The sequence below is a fragment of the Oncorhynchus mykiss genome, chromosome 17 (assembly GCF_013265735.2).
Source record: "Oncorhynchus mykiss isolate Arlee chromosome 17, USDA_OmykA_1.1, whole genome shotgun sequence".
In the NCBI taxonomy this organism is placed as follows: Eukaryota; Metazoa; Chordata; class Actinopteri; order Salmoniformes; family Salmonidae; genus Oncorhynchus; species Oncorhynchus mykiss.
The window spans coordinates 80,914,993-80,939,870 of record NC_048581.1 but is presented as its reverse complement, the minus strand read 5'-3'; the positions used below and the strand labels follow the sequence as shown (position 1 = coordinate 80,939,870).

The following is a 24,878-nucleotide window of genomic DNA, read 5'->3' as shown; positions in this document are numbered from 1 at the left end:
TATGTGAATTTGTCTCAATACTTTTGGTCCCCTGAAAGAGGGGGGGGGGGGGGGGGGGGGGGGGGTTAGACTACGTACAAAAAGTGCTGTAGATTCTAAACAGTTGACCCAATATGGGTGAAAATACCCGCAAATGAAAGCTGACGGTCTGCACTTTAACCATAGTCATTGTTCGTATCATTTCAAAAGAGCCAAAACAAAAACAGAAGTGTCACAATTCTTTTGGAGCTCATTGTTCATCCACTTTTCTTTTCTTTTTACACATCTAAACCCACCTCATCCACTCCAGTAAGGTACTGGCGCTGACCTGTATATACAGTGCATTCGGAAAGTATTCAGAACTCTTGACTTTTTCCACATTTTGTTACGTTATAGCCTTATTCTCAAATTGTTTAAATAGTTTTTTCCCTAATCAATCTACACACAACATAATGACGAAGCAAAAACAGGTTTTTAGAATTTTTTGCAAAAGTATTAAAAACAAAACACTGAAATACCACATTTACACAAGTATTCAGACCCTTTAGTCAGTACTTTGTTGAAGCACCTTTGGCAGCGATTACAGCCTCGAGTCTTGGGAATGACGCTACAAGCTTGGCACACCTGTAGTTGGGGAGTTTCTCCCATTCTTCTCTGCAGATCCTCTCAAACTTTGTCAGGTTGGATGGGGAGTGTCACAGCACAGCTATTTCCAGGTCTTTCCAGAGATGTTCGATCAGGTTCTGGCTGGGCCACTCAAGGACATTCAGAGACTTGTCCCGAAGCCACTCCTGCATTGTCTTGGCAGTGTACTGAGGGTTGTTGTCCTGTTGGAAGGTCAACCTTCACCCCAGTCTGAGGTCCTGAGCACCCTAGAGCAGGTTTTCAACAAGCATCTCTGTACTTTGCTCTGTTCATCTTTCACTCGATCCTGTCTCCCAGTCCCTGCCGCTGAAAAACATCCCCACAGCATAATGCTGCCACCACCATGCTTCACCTTAGGGATGGTGCCAGATTCCCTCCTGAATGCTTGGCATTCAGGCTAAAGAGTTTCATCAGAGAATCTTGTTTCTCATGGTCTGAGAGTCCTTTAGGAGCCTTTTAGCAAACTTCAAGCGGGCTGTCATGTGCCTTTTACTGAGTGGCTTCTGTCTGGCCATTACCATATAGGCCTGATTGCTGGAGTGCTGCAGAGATGGTTGTCCTTCTGGAAGGTTCTCCCATCTCCACAGAGGTATTCTGGGACTCTATCAGAGCTCACCTCCCTGACCAAGACCCTTCTCCCCCGTTTGCTCAGTTTGGCCAAGTGGCCAGCTCTAGGAAGAGTCTTGGTGGTTCCAAACTTCTTCCATTTAAGAATGATGGAGGCCACTGTTTTCTTGGGGACCTTCAATGCTGCAGAAATGTTTTGGTACCCTTCCCCAGATCTGTGCCTCGACACAATCTTGTCTCTGAGCTCTACGGACAATTCCTTCAACCTCACGGCTTGGTTTTTGCTCTGACGTGCACTGTCAACTGTGGGACCTTATATAGACAGGTGTGTGCCTTTCCAAATCATGTCCAATCAATTGAATTTACCACAGGTGGACTCCAATCAAGTTGTAGATACAGCTCAAGGATGATCAATGGAAACAGGATGCACCTGAGCTCAATTTCGAGTCTCATAGCAAAGGGTCTGAATACTTGTGTCAATAAGGTATCTGTTTTTTATTTGTAATACATTTGCAATAATGTCTAAAAAAACTGTTTTCACTTCGTCATTATGGGTTATTGTGCGTAGATCAATGACGAAAATGTTTTATTTCATCCATTTTAGAACAAAGTTGTAACGTAACAAAATGTGGACAAAGTCAAGGGGTCTGAATACTTTCCGAATGCACTGTACTTGCATTCTCGTGTTCTTTAACTCTCATCGTAGTTCTTGTGTGGCTTTTATTCTAACTTTCATTTTTTATTCTATTTTTTCTATGATTATCACTGCATTGTTAGGAAAGAGCTCTCAATGTAAGAATTTCAATGTACACCTGTTGTTTCCTGTGTGCACGTGGCAAATAAAAGTTGAAACTTGAACTCATGATCTATCCAGTTGTTGTACCCGAACAAAGCTTCCTATCCCGTGTGTGTGTGTGTGTGTGTGTGTTTTACTCAGACAGTGTAACACTCTGCTTTTACAGACGTAATTTAAGTCTTTGTACAAAATGTACAAGAAGTGTTAGACACATGGAAAAGCAACATACATTGAAAACACTCAATGTAAAAATAAAAAAAGCCAGGTGTTTTTTGGTGCTAAAATTACACTCACTTATTGCTGCAGCGAGTTGGGCTAGGAAAACACAGGAGACATCAACATAACTATACTAAATTAACGAAATAGCTGAAATCTGGTTTCCCACCACTGTCACAGTACCACCATTTGAAAAAGGCAAGGGCTATGCCTCAAGAGTGAGGCTTAGTGTACTCTCATGTTCAAATCTGGCAAAAGTTGACAAATAAATACATAAATACTCCTATGCATTTGTAAATCACAGAGCCATGGCAGAGCATAGTCATATGGCTGAATGTGTACTGTCATTTTCTATAGTACAGAGAGGGTCATCTTGGTTGTCACCTGGTAGTAGGGCAAGGCTGCAGAAATAGAAGAGGCTCCGTCTGGTGAATATGGACATGACAGAAAATGGTAGCTTCGAAAAATAAATGGTACTCAGCCTCTGCAAGGCAGAACTAAAAATGAACCAAACACTAATACATTTTTTCTTATTTTTTTAAGCAAAAATAATTAGGTTTATGTAGAAACAAGCAATGTTTTGCATTTGGATATTATCCTCTCCTTTAAAAGAGTTAAAGCTTAAAAAAAGAAATACAAATGAGTATAAACTCCTCCCATTACACCCAGATTAAATGTAGGCCGATGTTGGTGACAAAAAACTAAGAAAACCTGGAGAGAGCTCACAATGGAGATACTATAGAGAATAACATACATATAAAATATACAATCTGAAATATATTTTATATATATTCAATTGTGTTAGGGTTTAATATATTTTACTTCAAAACATTAGGATGGGATGTCTGCTAATTTTCCTTCTTAAATTCTATTATATATAAAATCATAGGAAAGTAAAGCAAAACAAATTAATCAACGGACAAACAAATGTGGGAAAATGGTAACTAAGCAACAGATGGCAGCCTCGTCCCCTCACCTCACCCCTACCCAGGGCGGCTGAGGCTTGCCTAGCTGTACAGCGCAGTGAAACATACCTTACATCTTAGCTCTTAGCTCATTTTATACGTACAGTCGTGATCAAGGCACAGGGATCTTCTACAAGTAATTTTTTGTTCAATAAAGTTGTACAAAATAATACATTTTACAGTCTGTACAAGAATAATAGTCCAGCAGTAAAATAAAGACAGACAGACTGAATGCTCGGAGGCTGGGAGACAGGAGAGGTGGCAGGGATGTGTAGGTGGCAGGGACAGGGATGTGTAGGGGTAAGTGATGAGGACAGGACTCTGTGTGTGTGTGTGTGTGTGTGTGTGTGTGTCATGTCTGTCCTTTGCTCCCTCAACTTTTTATTTCCGTGTGTTGTGGTCATTCTTTCCTTGTTAAATAAAGTCGGTCTACAATCCCCAGGTGTGGAAAATAGTTCTGTGTTTTGTGAGCTGGAGTCTGGTAGCAGCGGGAAGGGAGGGAGAAGGGAGGGAGAAGGGAGGGGGAAGGGAGGGAGAAGGGAGGGGGAAGGGAGGGGGAAGGGAGGGAGAAGGGAGGGGGAAGGGAGGGGGAAGGGAGGGAGAAGGAGAATAGACGGGGTGATTTGGGAGGTAGGAAACAGGGTTAAATGGTGCACAAAGGCAGATCACACACACAGTGTACACCAACACACAACATGGGGAACTAACAAACTTAAAAGTTGACTTGTGTTATTACAGGAATATATAATATGTATATATATATATATATACACATATATAAATATCTATCTATATATATCTATATATATATATATATATAGCTTGGATTTTTTTGCACTGCATGACGTTCACTGTATGCATGAATTCATGTATTATATGTTGAGATTTTCCTCATTGATTCCAGAAAAGCAAGTCATGTGACAGTCTTGTGTCCGAGTCACACTCAGTTCTACATGCATCCATCCATCCCCAGGCAGAACGTGCTCACAACCCGCTTCTTTATTGGTTACATTCCTCCATTTTTCCGTACTGTACATACTGCATCTCTCGAGGACATCTCTTGCCAGAGTAACTGAAGATAGTGTGTGTGTGTGTGTGTGTGTGAGAGGAATATTTCCAAGTAGAAGAATGAATGTGAGACACTGAAAATGAGAGAGGGTTTCCTTGCGTTTGTTTTTGAGAGCGAGAGTGCACGAGGAAAAAAGCCACGGATTGCACATTGCAGTCCTGAGCACAGTTTCAAAGTGCAGTGGCGCGTTTAGCAGTCCTGGTTTGTTACAGGTACAGTACTGTGTTTAGGAGTCTGTTGGTTTGTTACAGGTACAGTACTGTGTTTAGGAGTCTGTTGGTTTGTTACAGGTACAGTACTGTGTTTAGGAGTCTGTTGGTTTGTTACAGGTACAGTACTGTGTTTAGGAGTCTGTTGGTTTGTTACAGGTACAGTACTGTGTTTAGGAGTCTGTTGGTTTGTTACAGGTACAGTACTGTGTTTAGGAGTCTGTTGGCTGCACTGTCACTTTCTTACTTTGAAACACAACGTCCCCAGGAGAAGGTGTTTGTTTTTCAGGATGGAAGGGAGGGCTGGTTGAGTGACGAGGGGACTAACTGATCAAGGATAGGCAGAACACTGGGAGTCTCTCCTCCCACTCACATCACAAGAGCTCATATTGTCGTAGGTGCATCCTCTGAATGATGTCTCGACAGTCATTAAAGACGCGCCGGATGTTTTCAGTGTCCACTGCGCAGGTGAAATGGGGATAACAATAGTGCCTTCCATCTCCGCTGGCTGTGCTGATCCTCTGAAAAGGCCACACAGAAGAGAAGGGATTCATTATCACATATGGTTGTGTGCATATTGGCCTGACTTCTATACACTTTTGGTGCTACTACAGTCTCACAATATGCTTGGTTTCTTACACAAAAAGGTAAACAAAAAAGTGACTAGACATTAATGAATGTACCAGAAACTCATCACGTATGAAGTACTTTGCCCTTGTGACACGAGGATCCTCCCCTGGCTCTGGTGTTGCTGGTTGGGAAGGACAGAGACATCAAACCCAGTGGACATCAGTTATATACCAGCATCTGTTTAATCTGTTTAATCACTGTATACCAGACATTTTCATTTCCATCAGTAAAATAATCCATGTTAACCAGATTCATTCTTCACCAGAGAAGAGTTCGCAAAGTGATCCAAAGTGATCCAAAGTGATCCAAAGTGTTCAAAGTTATATTATTACAATTGTTACATTTACAGATAAACTTGAAACGTTGCCAGTCTTGAATAGTTCCAGTAGAGAGTTTCCCTTACCATCATCTGGTGTAGTGTAGCGCCCAAACTCTGGGAAGTACTCTTCAATTTTAGATTTCCCCACAAGCACCTTCACTGCTAGCAGATCCTGTTTGTTCAGGAAGAGAATGACAGAAATGGTCCGTAGCCACCTGAGGAGAGAAACAATAACAAAGGGAGTTGAAGTGGATGTATTCAAATCAATGACATTTTAAATTAGCATAAAAAGGTCAACAATCCATATCGGCAACTGCTGTGGTTGGGAATCACACAAAACAACAGTATGTCAAGGACAGGAGTGGCTTTGTAAGTGGGAGAGAACTGAAAGTGGTAGAGGACAGAGAGGTCTTGCCTGTTGTTCCAGATGTTCTTGAAGAGGTTGAGGGCCTCCTGCAGCCGGTTGGTCTGATTGTCTTCCCGGATCACCATGTTGTAGCTGCTACTGGCTACCACAAAGATAATGGCTGTCACATCTGGAGGGACAGACAGACAGACAAGGAGATAACCACCACTGGGTTAGACATGATACTGGACATGGATGTGAAGGTGGATGTATCACATGCCATTTGCTTATACACTATTGTAGGTAGAAATACAACAGCATTAGATGGTGCAGAGACCTTACCATTAAAACACTGAATCCACTTTCGGCGTTCATCCCTCTGACCTCCAACATCAAACATACTGGGAGAGGAGAAAAGACAGTGAGTTACTTACTGCCCAATATATCCACTGATAACAAGTAGTAGAAACACAGAGGGATCAACAGTTAACTAGGGTATTCATCTTGAAGAAAAATGGCTGCCATTTCAAACTCACTGAAAATTGACTTTGTCTACTTGGAATCTTGTCTCAAAAATCCCCGAAGTCAGTACTCTGCATCTCAACAGGTCCTGATCAGTAGGAGAGTAGTCACTCTGCTTCACAATTTCAATCTTTTCTAGAAAGCTGTAAAAGAGGATTACACATTTATTGACAGATATTAAAGGACACAATGTGATATTTATAGAGTATATTGTGCATACAACTGACAGAAATACATAATTAGTACTATACCCAAATGGACAATACTCCAAGAAATATAACAATATTCTTCATTCATGAGAGACAGATGACCGAAACCCACACAGTACCCAGAATTACCAAACATCAGCCTACCAACTCTGAAACATTCTCAAACCAGAACTATTGTCAAATACCAAAACCTCACTGGGTGCTGCATTTGAGACATTAGATTTATGTTATCTGTCTGTGAATTCAGCCAACTACATGTTTCACCATACATTTCCTGTCAAACTAATCAGACCGTAAACATTCTCAAGATGGCACTAGCTAGCGGTCATCCTGCCACTTGGCAAATTCCATACCAGGCAGATTGAGACTCGGGGAGGGAGACTTTAGTCTCCAACCAGTAAAGCAAAAAGATAACACTTCCACAACCGACCAGCAGAGGGGTGTATTTATTCTCCACAGCCAGATCAGAGGTTTGCAGTGTGAGTCACCAGCCGTTTGCTCTGTCAGACACTGGAGCTGCTGCTGTAGTAGTAATAGTGAGGGGGGGGGGGACTCTGTAAATGTTATATGCATATAGTTGAACCATTAAATATGTCTACGCTGAATTTAGAGAGCCTTTAGACTGATGTGACTTGTTGTGGCCAGCCAGCAGACGGATCGGATCCTCCCTCTTTTTCTACATGTGAACCTGCAGTGTGGACTGCCGTCATTGGTCCAGTGTACTGGGCAGAATGGTGTGACAAGCCCAACCCCACACCATGGTCATAGGCTACACATTTCAATATCAGAGAGGTATTGTGTGTTGTGCCGTCCCAACAGTCAAATATATATATATATATATATATATATTTATTTATTTTTTTTCTTTTTTTTTTCTCTTACCTTTATTTAACTAGGCAAGTCAGTTAAAAACATTCTTATTTTCAATGACGGCCTAGGAACAGTGGGTTAACTGCCTGTTCAGGGGCAGAACGACAGATTTGTACCTTGTCAGCTCGGGGGCTTGAACTTGCAACTGGTTACTAGTCCAACGCTCTAACCACTAGGCTACCCTGCCACCCCAATACAATGACTGCTGTCTGAAATGAAGGTAAAACAGCTAAATTCCACAGTGAAGTGCAGTGATTCAGGGCATTACTGAAGATCCCCATGGAGACCAATAAACTTTGATTTGATTGGAGACTGGCTGTAGGAATGTGAGGCCTGGTAACCTGTCTCATGTCCAGAACCCCAACATGGACAATCAGTGTGCTGCTTGGCTGCCTCTCAGGGAAGAGGTATATAACCCTCTGATATAACTAGGAATGTGACACACTGGTGTGAAATGTGACCAGAGGCCTGCAGGTCACACACAGAGAGAGGAGGGGGCTGGCTGGCTGGCTGGCTGGCTGGCTGGCTGGCTGGCAGGCAGGCAGGCAGGCAGGCAGGCAGGCAGGCAGGCAGGCAGGCAGGCAGGCAGGCAAACATTCACATAGACAGACATTCACATAGACAGACATGCTTCATGCTCACACACGCACTCATGCGCAGAGCCAGCTAGCTACCACCTCCCTCTTGGGGCTGAGTGGCAAGGCTGTTCTCATACCACAACTGCTCTGATGTGCCCACGGATCCAGTCCAAATACACATCTCAATTTTAGAATTTCTCCCTATTAATAGAGCTAGTCCTATAATAACCCTTCCCCAGTAGTCAGACTGAATAATGATGTAGAAACACTAACCTGGTGTGCTTTTATTGGTGGCAGACTGACGTTTTTTTTTATATTTTCTTTAACTAGTTTGGTGATCTCAAAAGTATTTCTGGGATATAGTCTGTGTCCATTTATCCAGCACTGGTAAATGGAAATTTAACTTACCACCCCAGCCTTTGAGATTTCCAGTAATGTCAGTATCTTTAACTTGACTATATTTAACTTGAAGTAACAATAGCCTAAATTTAATAACAGAGACATGTTCTACAAAGCAGGCTATAATGTGGCATAACTTAATAGCTCTGGGGCATAGCTCCAAAAATCTTAAAAGACAACACACACACACACTGAATCATGTGAATTATATAACAATGATTATTTGTTTACATTTTCCACCAAAGAAAATATATGGGATCTACCGATGCCAACCGATAACATTGTACAGTCAAATTGTTAATGGGTCAAGTTCACCTTATTGAACTAAAACCCCCTAAAATACATCATTTAAAAAAGGTCAGAATTTTGAGGCATTGTCCTCTCACGATTTTCTATTTTCAACAAAACGCTAAACACATTCTGGTTTGTACAACATGGGTTTAGTACAACATGGGTTTAGTACAACATGGGTTTAGTACAACATGGGTTTGCTTATTGTTGGTTAAGAGTCCTAATAATTTTTCTACTTCCGATGAAAGACGTGTAAGGAGTCTTTCTAAATGTTTTCCTACATCTCATAATGTCATCCACTGCATATCTGGACCTGTTTCTCAGCCGTCCCCCAGCCTATAACTGATCCACCACACACTGTTAGAGAAAAGACAACTCCGAGCCAGCCTTTCCAAGAGATAATAATATTCCACACCATGCTAGTGAGCAGTGTCATGGCGGTGTTTGCTAGCTGAGCACATGCGCAGAAGATGCTAGATCAGGAACAGAGAGTGGACCTGGAACATACATGGATACATTGATACAGAGATTAACCATGCAAGTCTACCATGCAAGTCTACAAGTCTATCAGTTTTGTAAAACATTTGAAACGTGGCTTAATACATACAGTGCCTTGCGAAAGTATTCGGCCCCCTTAAACTTTGCGACCTTTTGTCACATTTCAGGCTTCAAACATAAAGATATAAAACTGTATTTTTTTGTGAAGAATCAACAACAAGTGGGACACAATCATGAAGTGGAACGACATTTATTGGATATTTCAAACTTTTTTAACAAATCAAAAACTGAAAAATTGGGCGTGCAAAATTATTCAGCCCCTTTAAGTTAATAGTTTGTAGCGCCACCTTTTGCTGCGATTACAGCTGTAAGTCGCTTGGGGTATGTCTATCAGTTTTGCACATCGAGAGACTGAAATGTTTTCCCATTCCTCCTTGCAAAACAGCTCGAGCTCAGTGAGGTTGGATGGAGAGCATTTGTGAACAGCAGTTTTCAGTTCTTTCCACAGATTCTCGATTGGATTCAGGTCTGGACTTTGACTTGGCCATTCTAACACCTGGATATGTTTATTTTTGAACCATTCCATTGTAGATTTTGCTTTATGTTTTGGATCATTGTCTTGTTGGAAGACAAATCTCCGTCCCAGTCTCAGGTCTTTTGCAGACTCCATCAGGTTTTCTTCCAGAATGGTCCTGTATTTGGCTCCATCCATCTTCCCATCAATTTTAACCATCTTCCCTGTCCTTGCTGAAGAAAAGCAGGCCCAAACCATGATGCTGCCACCACCATGTTTGACAGTGGGGATGGTGTGTTCAGCTGTGTTGCTTTTACGCCAAACATAACGTTTTGCATTGTTGCCATAAAGTTCAATTTTGGTTTCATCTGACCAGAGCACCTTCTTCCACATGTTTGGTGTGTCTCCCAGGTGGCTTATGGCAAACTTTAAACGACACTTTTTATGGATAGCTTTAAGAAATGGCTTTCTTCTTGCCACTCTTCCATAAAGGCCAGATTTGTGCAACATACGACTGATTGTTGTCCTATGGACAGAGTCTCCCACCTCAGCTGTAGATCTCTGCAGTTCATCCAGAGTGATCATGGGCCTCTTGGCTGCATCTCTGATTAGTCTTCTCCTTGTATGAGCTGAAAGTTTAGAGGGACGGCCAGGTCTTGGTAGATTTGCAGTGGTCTGATACTCCTTCCATTTCAATATTATCGCTTGCACAGTGCTCCTTGGGATGTTTCAAGCTTGGGAAATCTTTTTGTATCCAAATCTAAACTTTTAAAAATTTAAACTTCTTCACAACAGTATCTCGGACCTGCCTGGTGTGTTCCTTGTTCTTCATGATGCTCTCTGCGCTTTTAACGGACCTCTGAGACTATCACAGTGCAGTTGCATTTATACGGAGACTTGATTACACACAGGTGGATTGTATTTATCATCATTAGTCATTTAGGTCAACATTGGATCATTCAGAGATCCTCACTGAACTTCTGGAGAGAGTTTGCTGCACTGAAAGTAAAGGGGCTGAATAATTTTGCACGCCCAATTTTTCAGTTGTTGATTTGTTAAAAAAGTTTGAAATATCCAATAAATGTCGTTCCACTTCATGATTGTATCCCACTTGTTGTTGATTCTTCACAAAAAAATACAGTTTTATATCTTTATGTTTGAAGCCTGAAATGTGGCAAAAGGTCGCAAAGTTCAAGGGGGCCGAATACTTTCGCGAGGCACTGTATTCCTTGAATATGAAGGTCCTGATCCTAATCTTTACAAAAATGTTGATTACAGATTGTAAATAGTATGATAATTAAACCCATTACATTGGATCATCATTTTTATAACTACATTAAATATATTATTGCAAACCACCCACTATTTCACTATCCCTAACATCCCTCCGTATTTAAAAGACACACACACACACACACACACACACCCAGAAGACGCTCTGACACAGAAGAGAGGGAGAAAGGGAGAAAAGAGAGAGAAGACATTACAGAGCTGCTCCAAAAATAGCTCCCTGGCGCCCTGGCCTCCAGCTTGGTTGTTATGGTGACAGAACCACAGGCGCTATAAATAGACTATCAGCTCCAAATCTTTAGTGACTGGAGTGGGGCCAGAGAGAGGGAGAGACAGACACAGAAAAGAAAGAGGAGAGGGAGAGAGAGAGAGAGAGAGAGAGAGAGACAGACACAGAAAAGAAAGAGGAGAGGGAGAGAGAGAGAGAGAGAGAGAGAGAGAGAGAGGCAGGGAAAGAAGAAAATAGGGGGAGGGAAATGTGGAGAGAGACCAGCAAAGGGAGGGTGAGAGCCCCCCCAAAAAGGGCTGTTGAGCACAGAATGCTGGAAGTAGAGAGGGAAAGGGGTGACAGGCTCTAAACAGGAGAGCATTCTAGAAATAACAACTGTCTGGCAACACGGGCTCTAAACAGGAGAGCATTCTAGAAATAACAACCGTCTGGGATCGCAACAATGTAACTACGTACGCAGACCAGGGTTGTATTCATTATTCGGAATCTGTTTTGCAACAGACACGTTTACGGTTTACTCTGCGAACCAAACTGAAGCAAACAGAGCAAGTGGGACGAAACCGGGAGGGACCTACCTGAATTTGTCCAGCTGCACGGTCGTAACACTGTAGTGCGTCTCACAATTTTCCTGGAATGTATCCATTAGTCTCGTTTTCGTTACAAAACATTTCGTAACAGAAAATGTTTTGCAATGGAATCCGACTAATGAATACACCCCAGGAAAGTTGCGAGACGCGCTACAATGCTATGGCCATGCACCTGGAACCAACAACTGTTTACCTATTCTCACGCTGGAAATGCAGTCAGCTAGATAAATAGGGAGGATTTTATATGCGTGCAGTGTGTGCGACTACACAAAAATACCCACACACAAACTCAGGCCTTTCAGTTTGAAAAGCCCTCTTACGCTCTCCACCAACCCTGTTTCCAGTGAAACCTCTCACCCTCCCTCTCTCTCTTTGCCTCCCTCTCTCCTTCCTTCTCTCCCTCATGTGATGACTCAGTCCCAGCCATTTCCTGCAGAGACACTACTACAAACTGGATGGGGAGAGAGAAAGAGAGAGAATGGGAGAGAAGAGTTTACCAAGTGAACAATGTATAGCAGAAAAGTAAAGATAGTGTGGCTTTGAGAGAAAGTAGAACTGACAGGCCAGACTGAATGGTCTATAGCTCCGTTGATACATATGTCAGTGGCTAGTAGGCTAGGCCAGGGGTTCTCAAACTGGGGTCGCGGAGGTACTGCAGCAGGTCAACGGCCAGATCTAAAAATATTTAGTCACATTGTTTACGTTTCATGAAAAACATTACTAACAACAACAGATTTAATGACTGTTGGCCAAGGCATCCGTGGAATAAGTTTAGAGGGTGTAATATAGTACAATGTAATATCATTGTGTTATCTAAAATGTATGTTCTTAACCCTGGGCAAAATGGGTCTGGGAGGCTCACAGGGATATTGGTATCCACAGTACTCTACCAATTACACATTTTAGAACGTAATACTTATTGTATTGCCCTAAAACATTTTTGATTTTATAATTACATAAATGCACTGTAATTTAAGCTTTAAACCTGCAAAATGTGTAGAATTACAGGACATGAGCTTTAAAGCTGCAACAACAACAAGAATCTCTGCCCAAGGACTATACTTTTTTGAATAGCAGGAAATTAGCTTGAAAACTACACACATTTCTCTCCAATGCCAGGAGGTGGGGCTTTAAGGAGTGGGTTGAGTCACTGATGTGATCTTCCTGTCTGGGTTGGCGCCCCCCCCCTTGGGTTGTGCCGTGGTGGAGATCTTTCTGGGCTATACTCGGCCTCGTCTCAGGATGGTAAGTTGGTGGTTGAAGATATCCCTCTAGTGGTGTGGGGGCTGTGCTTTGGCAAAGTGGGTGGGGTTATATCCTTCCTGTTTGGCCCTGTCCGGGGGTATCATCAGATGGGGCCACAGTGTCTCCTGACCCCTCCTGTCTCAGCCTCCAGTATTTATGCTGCAGTGGTTTATGTGTCGGGGGGCTAGGGTCAGTTTGTTATATCTGGAGTACTTCTCCTGTCTTATCCGGTGTCCTGTGTGAATTTAAGTATGCTCTCTCTAATTCTCTCTTTCTTTCTCGGAGGACCTGAGCCCTAGGACCATGCCTCAGGACTACCTGGCATGATGACTTCTTGCTGTCCCCAGTCCACCTGGCCGTGCTGCTGCTCCAGTTTCAACTGTTCTGCCTGTGATTATTATTATTTGACCATGCTGGTCATTTATGAACATTTGAACATCTTGGCCATGTTCTGTTTTAATCTCCACCCGGCACAGCCAGAAGAGGACTGGCCAACCCTCATAGCCTGGTTCCTCTCTAAGTTTCTTCTTAGGTTTTGGCCTTTCTAGGGAGTTTTTCCTAGCCACCGTGCTTCTACATCTGCATTGCTTGCTGTTTGGGGTTTTAGGCTGGGTTTCTGTACAGCACTTTGAGATATCAGCTGATGTAAGGAGGGCTTTATAAATACATTTGATTTGATTTAAAATGTTCCTTCCCAGGGCCCCAAGACTTGGTTCACGCACTGCCAAAGTCAGATTAAAACTCCTTGTATACTATTTTATCTCACTAAAGAAGACTTTGCTATCACATATGGGGTTCCTGGCCCAAAACGTTTGAGAACCTCTGGCCTAGGCTACTCCACACAGCCCTATTTCCTCAGCATTCCTAAAGCTGTCCACATCAGCCTGAGGGGAGCAGCTCAACAACCTCTCTCTGCTTTGTCTGTGGCATCGCACCTTCACTTCCCAGTCCTGTTCACTGAATTATGTAGTGCGTTTAGGTACAAATCTTATAAGGGAAACTGAGATACAAATGCAAAATGAAGCCTAGTTTATCAAGTTTTGGTATGGAATACAGAATTAGTACAAAGCAAACACAATTTTGACTCGAGGGACACATTGGGCTTTTTAAAAACCAGCGGAGGGCCGATTGGTTCATCAAAAGCAATTTGTGGGCCAGAAAAAGGGCAGTTATTTTACATTTTTTATTTAACTATCTAGTTTCGACATTCAAGAGTGGCCTGGAGTGTTTTGTACACTCCTCCCCACCCATGATTTTGACAGAGCAATGAGCAGTGCGATTGTCAGACAAGACCATAATACACCTAATACACAGGGAAAGAGCTTTTTATTTTGAGATTCATTTCTGTGACATTCATGTAGGACTGAGATTTATGCAGGTTAACCGTGCTCTCACTAGGTCTCAACCACAGATCAAAACTACTTGACATGTTGTTTTGGGTTTCTGTTTGGTTTAGTATCTATATTACCATAACGTCTATACTGTATGTTGCTGTTGGAACTCAAGGCACTCCCCAAATTGACCCCCAATTCATAACAGGATCCGGTAAAAGTTTGCCCTCAAGAATCTGTAACGTAAAATGTTTTATCGCGGTTGTTATGGAATGAAAATGTAGCGCTCAGCCAGAGAAAGACATTTTGACAACACAATAAGAAATATACTTGCAACAACAGCCATTTCATAACTTCTTGGCCTAATTGTGATGCCCATGAGAGGGTGGTAATCCATGTGGTATAGAATGAAATGAGGCAGATACATGAGGCTCCCGAGTGGCAGAGCGGTCTAAGGCACTGCATCTCAGTGCTAGAAGCATCACAGCAGACCCTGGTTCAATCCTGGGCTGTTTCACAACTGGCCGTGATTGGGAGTCCCATAGAGCAGCGCACAATTGGCCCAGCATCGTCCAGGTTAGGGTTTGGCATCTTTATTTAACTAGGCAAGTCAGTTAAGAACAAATTCTTATTTACAATGACGGCCTACCTGGGAACAGTGGGTTAACTGCCTTGTTCAGGGCAGAACGACAGATTTTTACCTTGGGTAGGCCATCATTGTAAATAAGAATTTGTTCTTAACTGACTTGCCTAGTTAAATAAAACTACGGAGCGTAGGGTTGGTAAATGTGACAAGCCATGCAATCACATGGACGTTGTATATGAAGTGATTGCCTACAGTCTATTTCAGCACCTTTCGGACAGTCAACATGTCACCCTGTTGCATTGCTAAAATGATTAAGATACACTACCAAGTCCTTATCACCGCCACAGAGAGGGGGGAATACTACCAAGTCCTTATCACCGCCACAGAGAGGGGGGAATACTACCAAGTCCTTATCACCGCCACAGAGAGGGGTGGGGAATACCACCAAGTCCTTATCACTGAGACAGAGAGGCGGGAACAAGTACTTATCAACACAGAGAACACAACCAAGTCCTTATCTCTGCCACAGAGAGGGGGGAACACTACCAAGTCCTTAACTCTGCCACAGAGAGGGAAAAACAACCAAGTCCTTATCTCTGCCACAGAGAGGGGGGAAACACTACCAAGTCCTTATCTCTGCCACAGAGAGGGGGGAACACTACCAAGTCCTTATCACTGACACAGAGGTTGGGGAATACTACCAAGTCCTTATCACTGCCACAGAGAGGGGGAATACTACCAAGTCCTTATCACTGCCACAGAGAGGGGGAACACTACCAAGTCCTTATCACTGACACAGAGGTTGGGGAATACTACCAAGTCCTTATCACTGCCACAGAGAGGGGTAATACTACCAAGTCCTTATCACTGCCACAGAGAGGGGGAACACTACCAAGTCCTTATCACTGACACAGAGGTTGGGGAATACTACCAAGTCCTTATCACTGCCACAGAGAGGGGTAATACTACCAAGTCCGTATCACTGACACAGAGAAGAGGAACACTACCAAGTCCTTATAACTGCCAGAGAGACGTGGGAACACTACCAAGTCCTTATCACTGACACAGAGAGGGGGGAAACACTACCAAGTCCTTATCTCTGCCACAGAGAGGGGGGAACACTACCAAGTCCTTATCACTGACACAGAGGTTGGGGAATACTACCAAGTCCTTATCACTGCCACAGAGAGGGGGAATACTACCAAGTCCTTATCACTGCCACAGAGAGGGGGAACACTACCAAGTCCTTATCACTGACACAGAGGTTGGGGAATACTACCAAGTCCTTATCACTGCCACAGAGAGGGGTAATACTACCAAGTCCGTATCACTGACACAGAGAAGAGGAACACTACCAAGTCCTTATAACTGCCAGAGAGACGTGGGAACACTACCAAGTCCTTATCACTGACACAGAGGATGGGGAATACTACCAAGTCCTTATCACTGACACAGAGGTTGGGGAATACAACCAAGTCCTTATCACTGCCAAAGAGAGGGGTAATACTACCAAGTCCTTATCACTGCCACAGAGAGGGGGAACACTACCATGTCCTTATCACTGACACAGGTTGGGGAACACTACCATGTCCTTATCACTGCCACAGAGAGGGGTAATACTAACAAGTCCTTATCACTGACACAGAGAAGAGAAACACTACCAAGTCCTTATCACTGACACAGAGAGGGGGGAAACACTACCAAGTCCTTATCACTGACACAGAGGTTGGGGAATACTACCAAGTCCTTATCACTGACACAGAGGTTGGGGAATACTACCAAGTCCTTATCACTGACACAGAGGTTGGGGAATACTACCAAGTCCTTATCACTGACACAGGTTGGGGAATACTACCAAGTCCTTATCACTGCCACAGAGAGGGGGAACACTACCAAGTCCTTATCACTGACACAGAGGTTGGGGAATACTACCATGTCCTTATCACTGCCACAGAGAGGGGGAACACTACCAAGTCCTTATCACTGACACAGAGGTTGGGGAATACTACCAAGTCCTTATCACTGCCACAGAGAGGGGGAACACTACCAAGTCCTTATCACTGACACAGAGAGGGGGAACACTACCAAGTCCTTATCACTGACACGGAGAGGGGGGAACACTACCAAGTCCTTATCACTGACACAGAGAGGGGAAATACTACCAAGTCCTTATCACTGCCACAGAGAGGGGGAACACTACCAAGTCCTTATCACTGACACAGAAAGGGGGGAATACAACCAAGTCCTTATCACCACTGCCACAGAGACGGGGGAACACTACCATGTCCTTATCACTGACATAGAGAGGGGGAACACTACCAAGTCCTTATCTCTCCCACAGAGACGGGGGAACACTACCATGTCCTTATCACTGACACAGAGACGGGGGAACACTACCATGTCCTTATCACTGACACAGAGAGGGGGGAACACTACCAAGTCCTTATCACTGACACAGAGAGGGGGAACACTACCAAGTCCTTATCACTGACACAGAGAGGGGGAACACTACCATGTCCTTATCACTGACACAGAGACGGGGGAACACTACCATGTCCTTATCACTGACACAGAGAGGGGGGAACACTACCAAGTCCTTATCACTGACACAGAGAGGGGGGAACACTACCAAGTCCTTATCACTGACACAGAGAGGGGGAATACTACCAAGTCCTTATCACTGACACAGAGAGGGGGGAACACTACCATGTCCTTATCACTGACACAGAGAGGGGGGAACATTACCATGTCCTTATCACTGACACAGAGACGGGGGAACATTACCATGTCCTTATCACTGACACAGAGAGGGGGAACACTACCATGTCCTTATCACTGACACAGAGACGGGGAACACTACCATGTCCTTATCACTGCCACAGAGAGGGGGAACACTACCATGTCCTTATCACTGACACAGAGATGGGGGAACACTACCAAGTCCTTATCACTGACACAGAGACGGGGGAACACTACCATGTCCTTATCACTGCCACAGAGACGGGGGAACACTACCATGTCCTTATCACTGCCACAGAGACGGGGGAACACTACCATGTCCTTATCACTGACACAGAGACGGGGGAACACTACCATGTCCTTATCACTGACACAGAGAGGGGGGAACATTACCGAGGGAGGGTTTTCACTTTCCCTCACTAACCCAGACAGATTTTCATTCCATGCCGACACCATCATTGATGCTAAAGTTGTCTCTCTTTCCCCAACACACACACACACTAATTATTTCTCCTTCTGCAGCTAGCCTGAGTTAAAAATAGCTCTCCCTCTCCCCTTCTCTGCTTCTCCGTTTACATAAGTACACAGCGGGGGGAGGGGAGCACTTCCGGTGTGGCTACCCAGCATCTGATCCACAACACAGGCTGGGCTGCTGGGTGTGGGAGACTGGAGGAGGGCTGACATACATACCCCGCAATGCAGGAAAGACCTCCATCTATATGTCTCTCCCCCTTTAGCCTGCACCTAACTGTCTAACCTAACCTGCCTGCCTGCCTCTCCGTCTGTCGTCTTCCTGCCTGTCTTTGACGTCCCAGGAGCGGCTCGCATCCTGGGCTAAGAATAACAAACCAGAATCACATTTCAAAACAAGGGAGAGATTTCATGACCAACAGCATCCATCTTCCAAGAACTCTGGATTCATGTGACCAGTGCATGACTTATAACATAGTCAGGTCTGACAGAGACAAAAAAACAGATAAGAAACAATTCCAGAAATGAAAAGCTATGAGCCGATGAGGGAAAGGTAAGCTCTACTGTAAAACCCTCTCCCTCCCAGCACAGCCAACCCTCTCCCTCCCAACACAGCCAACCCTCTCCCTCCCAACACAGCCACAATGAAAATATATTAGAATATGCACAAATCTCCAGCATATACAAATAAAAAAACAAGCTCTTGTAAAACACAATCTCAACAACAGCCACACTGTAGAGTGAAACAACAGCCACACTGTAGAGTGAAACAACAGCCACACTGTAGAGTGAAACAACAGCCACACTGTAGAGTGAAACAACAGCCACACTGTAGAGTGAAACAACAGCCACACTGTAGAGTGAAACAACAGCCATACTGTAGAGTGAAACAACAGCCACACTGTAGAGTGAAACAACAGCCACACTGTAGAGTGAAACAACAGCCACACTGTAGAGTGAAACAACAGCCACACTGTAGAGTGAAACAACAGCCATACTGTAGAGTGAAACAACAGCCACACTGTAGAGTGAAACAACAGCCATACTGTAGAGTGAATCAACAGCCATACTGTAGAGTGAAACAACAGCCACACTGTAGAGTGAAACAACAGCCATACTGTAGAGTGAAACAACAGCCACACTGTAGAGTGAAACAACAGCCACACTGTAGAGTGAAACAACAGCCACACTGTAGAGTGAAACAACAGCCACACTGTAGAGTGAAACAACAGCCACACTGTAGAGTGAAACAACAGCCACACTGTAGAGTGAAACAACAGCCACACTGTAGAGTGAAACAACAGCCACACTGTAGAGTGAAACAACAGCCACACTGTAGAGTGAAACAACAGCCACACTGTAGAGTGAAACAACAGCCATACTGTAGAGTGAAACAACAGCCATACTATAGAGTGAAACAACAGCCATACTGTAGAGTGAATCAACAGCCATTCTGTAGAGTGAATCAACAGCCACACTGTAGAGTGAATCAACAGCCATACTGTAGAGTGAATCAACAGCCATACTGTAGAGTGAATCAACAGCCATACTGTAGAGTGAATCAACAGCCATACTGTAGAGTGAATCAACAGCCATACTGTAGAGTGAAACAACAGCCATACTGTAGAGTGAATCAACAGCCATACTGTAGAGTGAATCAACAGCCATACTGTAGAGTGAAACAACAGCCATACTGTAGAGTGAATCAACAGCCATACTGTAGAGTGAATCAACAGCCATACTGTAGAGTGAAACAACAGCCATACTGTAGAGTGAATCAACAGCCATACTGTAGAGTGAAACAACAGCCATACTGTAGATTAAGGATGCCATTGTCAGCTGGACAAATTGAATAAGTCAGCAACAAAGCAGTTAAATTAATACTTAACCTGTCCTGAAGTTTGAGTCTGTCTGTGTGTGTGTGTGTGTGTGTGTGTGTGTGTGTGTGTGTGTGTGTGTGTGTGTGTGTGTGTGTGTGTGTGTGTGTGTGTGTGTGTGTGTGTGTTTCATAAAGGGGCAAAGAGTGGGTGGGTACTTACTACTGTGCACAGTCGATCAGCTGGTACTCATTGGATCTCTCGAAGCAGGCCTTCACCCCCTCGTCTTGCCATAGGGTCTTAGCATGCTCATAGAACTCCTGCAGAACAACATAACACAGAGAACTGGATCAGGCCAGTACATGGGTAGACAGTTAAACCGGTTGCCAACTTGGACCCAACTCAGATTAGAAAAGTCCTTCAACATTATTTACATTTCAGGTATTCATTTCATTCAGGCAATAGAAAATATAGTCCTAGGCCCTACCCCCGCGGCCCTACCCCCGCGGCCCTACCCCCGCGGCACACCTGTACATCTCAAATTATTAGATAATTGAGCGATAGTTCACCTACATACAGTACGTAGGATCTTAATTTTAGCCAGTTTCCTACAGCAGGAAAATAATCTTGGAGCAACAGGAAATGTGAATTATGTGGATTATAGACGGACGGGTTGGTTGTTTAGGGAAAGGGACACCTAGTCAGTTGCACATCACGGAAAGCATTCAACCAAAATGTGGCGTCCGCATTTAACTCAAGCCCTCTGAATCAGAGGGGGGGCTGCCTTAATCAATGTCCAAGTCATCAGTGCACTGGGAGAAGTTGTTGTTTGGGGTTAAGTGCCTTGTTCAAGGGCAGAACGGCAGATTTTTCCACCTTGCCGGCTCTGGGATTTGAACCAGCAACCTTTGTGTTACTGGCCGCGCACTCTTAACTACTGGGCTACCACTAGCAACTACAATGTGTGCACAGCTATGGGGAAAAACAGAGTGGTTATCGCGACGTTGTCAGCCAACCCGTCTAAAATTAATGGCCATTTTTGTATGGGTTGATACATTTTTCGTAAGGGAAAATCAAGTCTGAAATTATAAAGTGGAAATTACAAACTTCAGAAGCCTTTTTAAACTCCAAATACACTACATGTCTTTAGCCTATCAGAAGGTAAGATGAAGAAGCAATGCTTGTCTAAATCTATCCTATCTAACCTAGCCAGGCTTTTGCTCTAGTCATATTATAGCAAACTACACCAGCTAATCCTGAGGAGGAGATAATTCATATGATCATATGTGTTTAAAGTTAGACTGAAACAAAATCCTACAGGAGCTGCCCAGGAGGGTTGGCAATCCCTGGGCTAGCATAGAGGCTAATAGGCTGACCACACCGCTCGCGTCGCAAAATAAATTTAGAAATCTATGTTTTTCAATTATTGCACCCACACTGCTCACGCGTGTCAACGAATGTCCTTTCTATTTCTGACGCAGATCGCACTGCAAGGCCTGCCTCTCCCATCTCCTCATTGTTTTATAGAAGCAGGTACCCACGTGCCATCTCCTCATTGGTTATACCCACGTGGGTGATTGAAAGACGAACTGTGTTGCCGGTCGGTGTAGTAATATTATGAAAGTTTAGATGCCAATAGCCATATAAGTTCAAAGATGAAAATGCCTGGAAGGAGGAGAGATGACTAGAAACTATTCAGTTGGCCGTTTTATGTGTGGATTAATTGTCGGAGTAGAGGACCTTGTGCATTTCAGGTAAAATAACAACTCAATGTTTATATCCCAGGAAAATTAGCTAGCAACAGCAAGCTAGCTAAATAGGACAAATTAGCTAGCAAGTGCGAGCTAACTAGCTAAATTGCCATAAATGTTTAATGCTTTTCGACCCGTTTCCAAATTAATGTAATTGGTTCAGAGTTTGTTTTGATATGTTAACCTGCGTGTCGTGATCACGTTTGGTGTGGGGGGACAAAATACATTTATGCACGATGGTGCAAGCGCGCAGCCGGTTTGGGTTCGGTGTAAGAGTCAATTGGGAATTCAACACTAAATCAACCAATCAGAAAATACTTTTAAGCTGAAAATGACATATTTGGGGCGGGCATTGCATGTGTTTTCCTTTAAGTGGTCTCATTGAACCTACAGCCGTACCCGTCCCTTAGTTGACAGTGGTGAGTGGAGACAGAGTGGGCACAAGACACAAGAGATACAGAGTGAAGAAAACATTCATCAAATCAAGCAGCCTACACATGAACGATGAGGGACAGCAACACCATAACAGAACCTTGTCTTTCCAAATGACAAGGACTCTCTAAGCATCCCCAACTAGGCCTCTGGAGTCCAGACAGTAACAAGACACAGGCTTACATGACAATTGATATGACTGCCAATGCCTGCATGCAACAAAAAAAAACAGAAATGTCAGTCTCACTGACCACGCTAAAATCCTGACATTCACTCATGTTGTAAATCAATCAACGAGCATTTTAACGCTAGTGACTAATTAGTAGGGTCAAGTGTTTCTCCTAAACATGTGGCAGGTAGCCTCAAGGTTAGAGCATTGGGCCAGTAACCGAAAGGTCGCTGGATCGAATACCGGAGCAAGGTGAAAAGGGTACAAAGTGAAAAATCTGTCACTGAGACCTTGAGCAGGGCACTTAACCTTAATTGCTCCTGGGGCGCTGTACAATGGCTGTGATCCTTCTCCCTGAGGGTATCTCAGGGGGAGACGGGGTAGGAAAGAAACACATTTCCATAACACCCTTGTGTGTAATAGGACAAATATAATAACCCCCCAAAATATTATAACCAAGTAGGCTAAAACTCCTGTCCCTATTCCTGAGGTATATCATCAGCGCACATAGCTGAGGACAGACAGATAGCAAGACACCTGTCCTGGTTCAAACTGGTGTTATATTTAGAGAAGTACAGAAGAGGAGGAGACAGATGAGGACAACGAACATATGGGTTGAGGAAGTTCACTGAGACAAAAGGCCATTACGTACAGTAGAAGAAACCAAACTCTTTAAGGAAGACACTGGGATGTAGTCAGTATATTCAAGGCATTGGCTAAGCTTAGGTTTCCTGTCCCTGTTCCCTGTCAGAGCGGAGCGAAGCGGCAGGCAGAGTCAACCAGTCAGACTGGTTCCTGGTAGGCCCTAGCCTAGGGCCAGGGGATAGGGGGAGGGCGAGAGGGAGGAGGAGGCGGCAGCAGCCAATCAGATAGTCTTCTCTGGCCAAACACACACAAACCCACATTAATATAATGAGTTAGATGCTTCAGAAAAGTAGTCAGAAGCCACAGACATTCCAATCCACAATATACAGTGCATTCAGAAAGTATTCAGACCCCTTGACTTTATTCATTTTTTTTAACATTACAGCCTTATTCTAAAATGGATTAAATAAATAATAAATCCTCATCAATCTACCCCATAATGACAAATACAGGTTTTTGAAATGTTTGCAAAATGTATTCAAAATAAAAAACAGAAATACCTTATTTACATAAGTATTCAGACCCTTAGATATGAGACTCGAAATTGAGCTCAGGTGTATCATGTTTCCATTGATCACCTTTAATATGTTTCTACAACTTGATTGGAATCCACATATGGTCAATTCAATTGATTGGACATGATTTGGAAAGGCACACACCTGCCTCTATAAGGTCCCACAGTTGACAGTAAATGTTAGAGCAAAAACCAAGCCATGAGGTTGAAGGAATTGTCTCAGAGTTGCTCTGTGGAGATGGGAGAACCTTCTAGAAGGACAACCATCTCTGCACCACTCCATCAATCAGGACGATGGTAGAGTGGCCAGACAGGAACCACTCTTCAGTAAAATGCACATGACTTAGAGTTTGCCAAAAGGCACCTAAAGGACTTCTCTGGTCTGATGAACTCTTTGGCCTGAATGCCAAGCGTCACCTTTATTTAACTAGACTAGAACAAATTCTTATTTACAATGACGGCCTACCAGGGAACTGAGTTAACTGCCTTGTTCAGGGGCTCGGGGATTCGATCCAGCAACCTTTCGGTTACTGGCCCAACGCTCTAACCACTAGGCTACCTGCCGTCACATCTGGAAGAAACCTGGCACCATCCCTAAAGTGAAGCATGGTGGTGGTAGCATCATGCTGTGGAGTGTTTTTCAGCAGCAGTGACTTGGAGACTAGACAGGATTGAGTGAAAGTTGAATGGAGCAAAGTACAGAGAGATCCTTGATGAAAACCTTCTCCAGAGCACTCAGGACCTCAGACTGGGGTGAAGGTTCACCTAACAACAGGACAACGACCCAAAGCACACAGCCAAGACAACGCAGGAGTGTCTTCAGGACAAGTCTCTGAATGTCCTCGAGTGGCCATGCCAGAGCCCGGACTTGAACCCGATCAAACATCTCTGGAGAGACCTGAAAATAGCTGTGCAGCAAATCTCTCCCCTTCCAATCTGACAGAGCTTGAGAGGATCTTCAGAGAAGAATGGGAAAAACTCCCCAAATACAGGAGTGCCAAGCTTGTCGTGTCATACCCAAGAAGACTCAAGGCTGTAATCACTGCCAAAGGTGCTTCAACAAAGCACCGAGTAACGGGTCTGAATACTTATGTTAATGTCAAATTTTTGGTTTGTCATTATGTATTGTGTGTAGATTGATGGAGAATTATTATTTTTAAAATCCATTTCAGAATAAGGCTGTAACGCAACAGAATGTGGAAAAAGTCAAGGGGTCTGAATAGTTTCCGAATAGATTACTTTGGCACAGCAACAGACCATATAAAATATCTCCAAATCTATAGAAAGCATCGGGGCAAATTCTCACCAAGTTTCACGTTTTAGTCGTATGTATGTGATACACATGGTATACACCGTCCAATGAAATGCTTACTTGCAGGTTCCTTCTCGACAATGCAACAACAATAAGAAATAATACAAGGCTCAGTAGAATAAACATTTTAGCATCAGT

The 24,878-nt window shown here is 43.7% G+C and overlaps 1 pseudogene; it reads right to left on the bottom strand.

The window, feature by feature from the left end:
- Positions 1 to 2,142: 2,142 nt before the first annotated feature.
- The window catches only part of LOC110494684, a 45,521-nt pseudogene continuing 22,785 nt past the window's right edge, over positions 2,143 to 24,878 (bottom strand).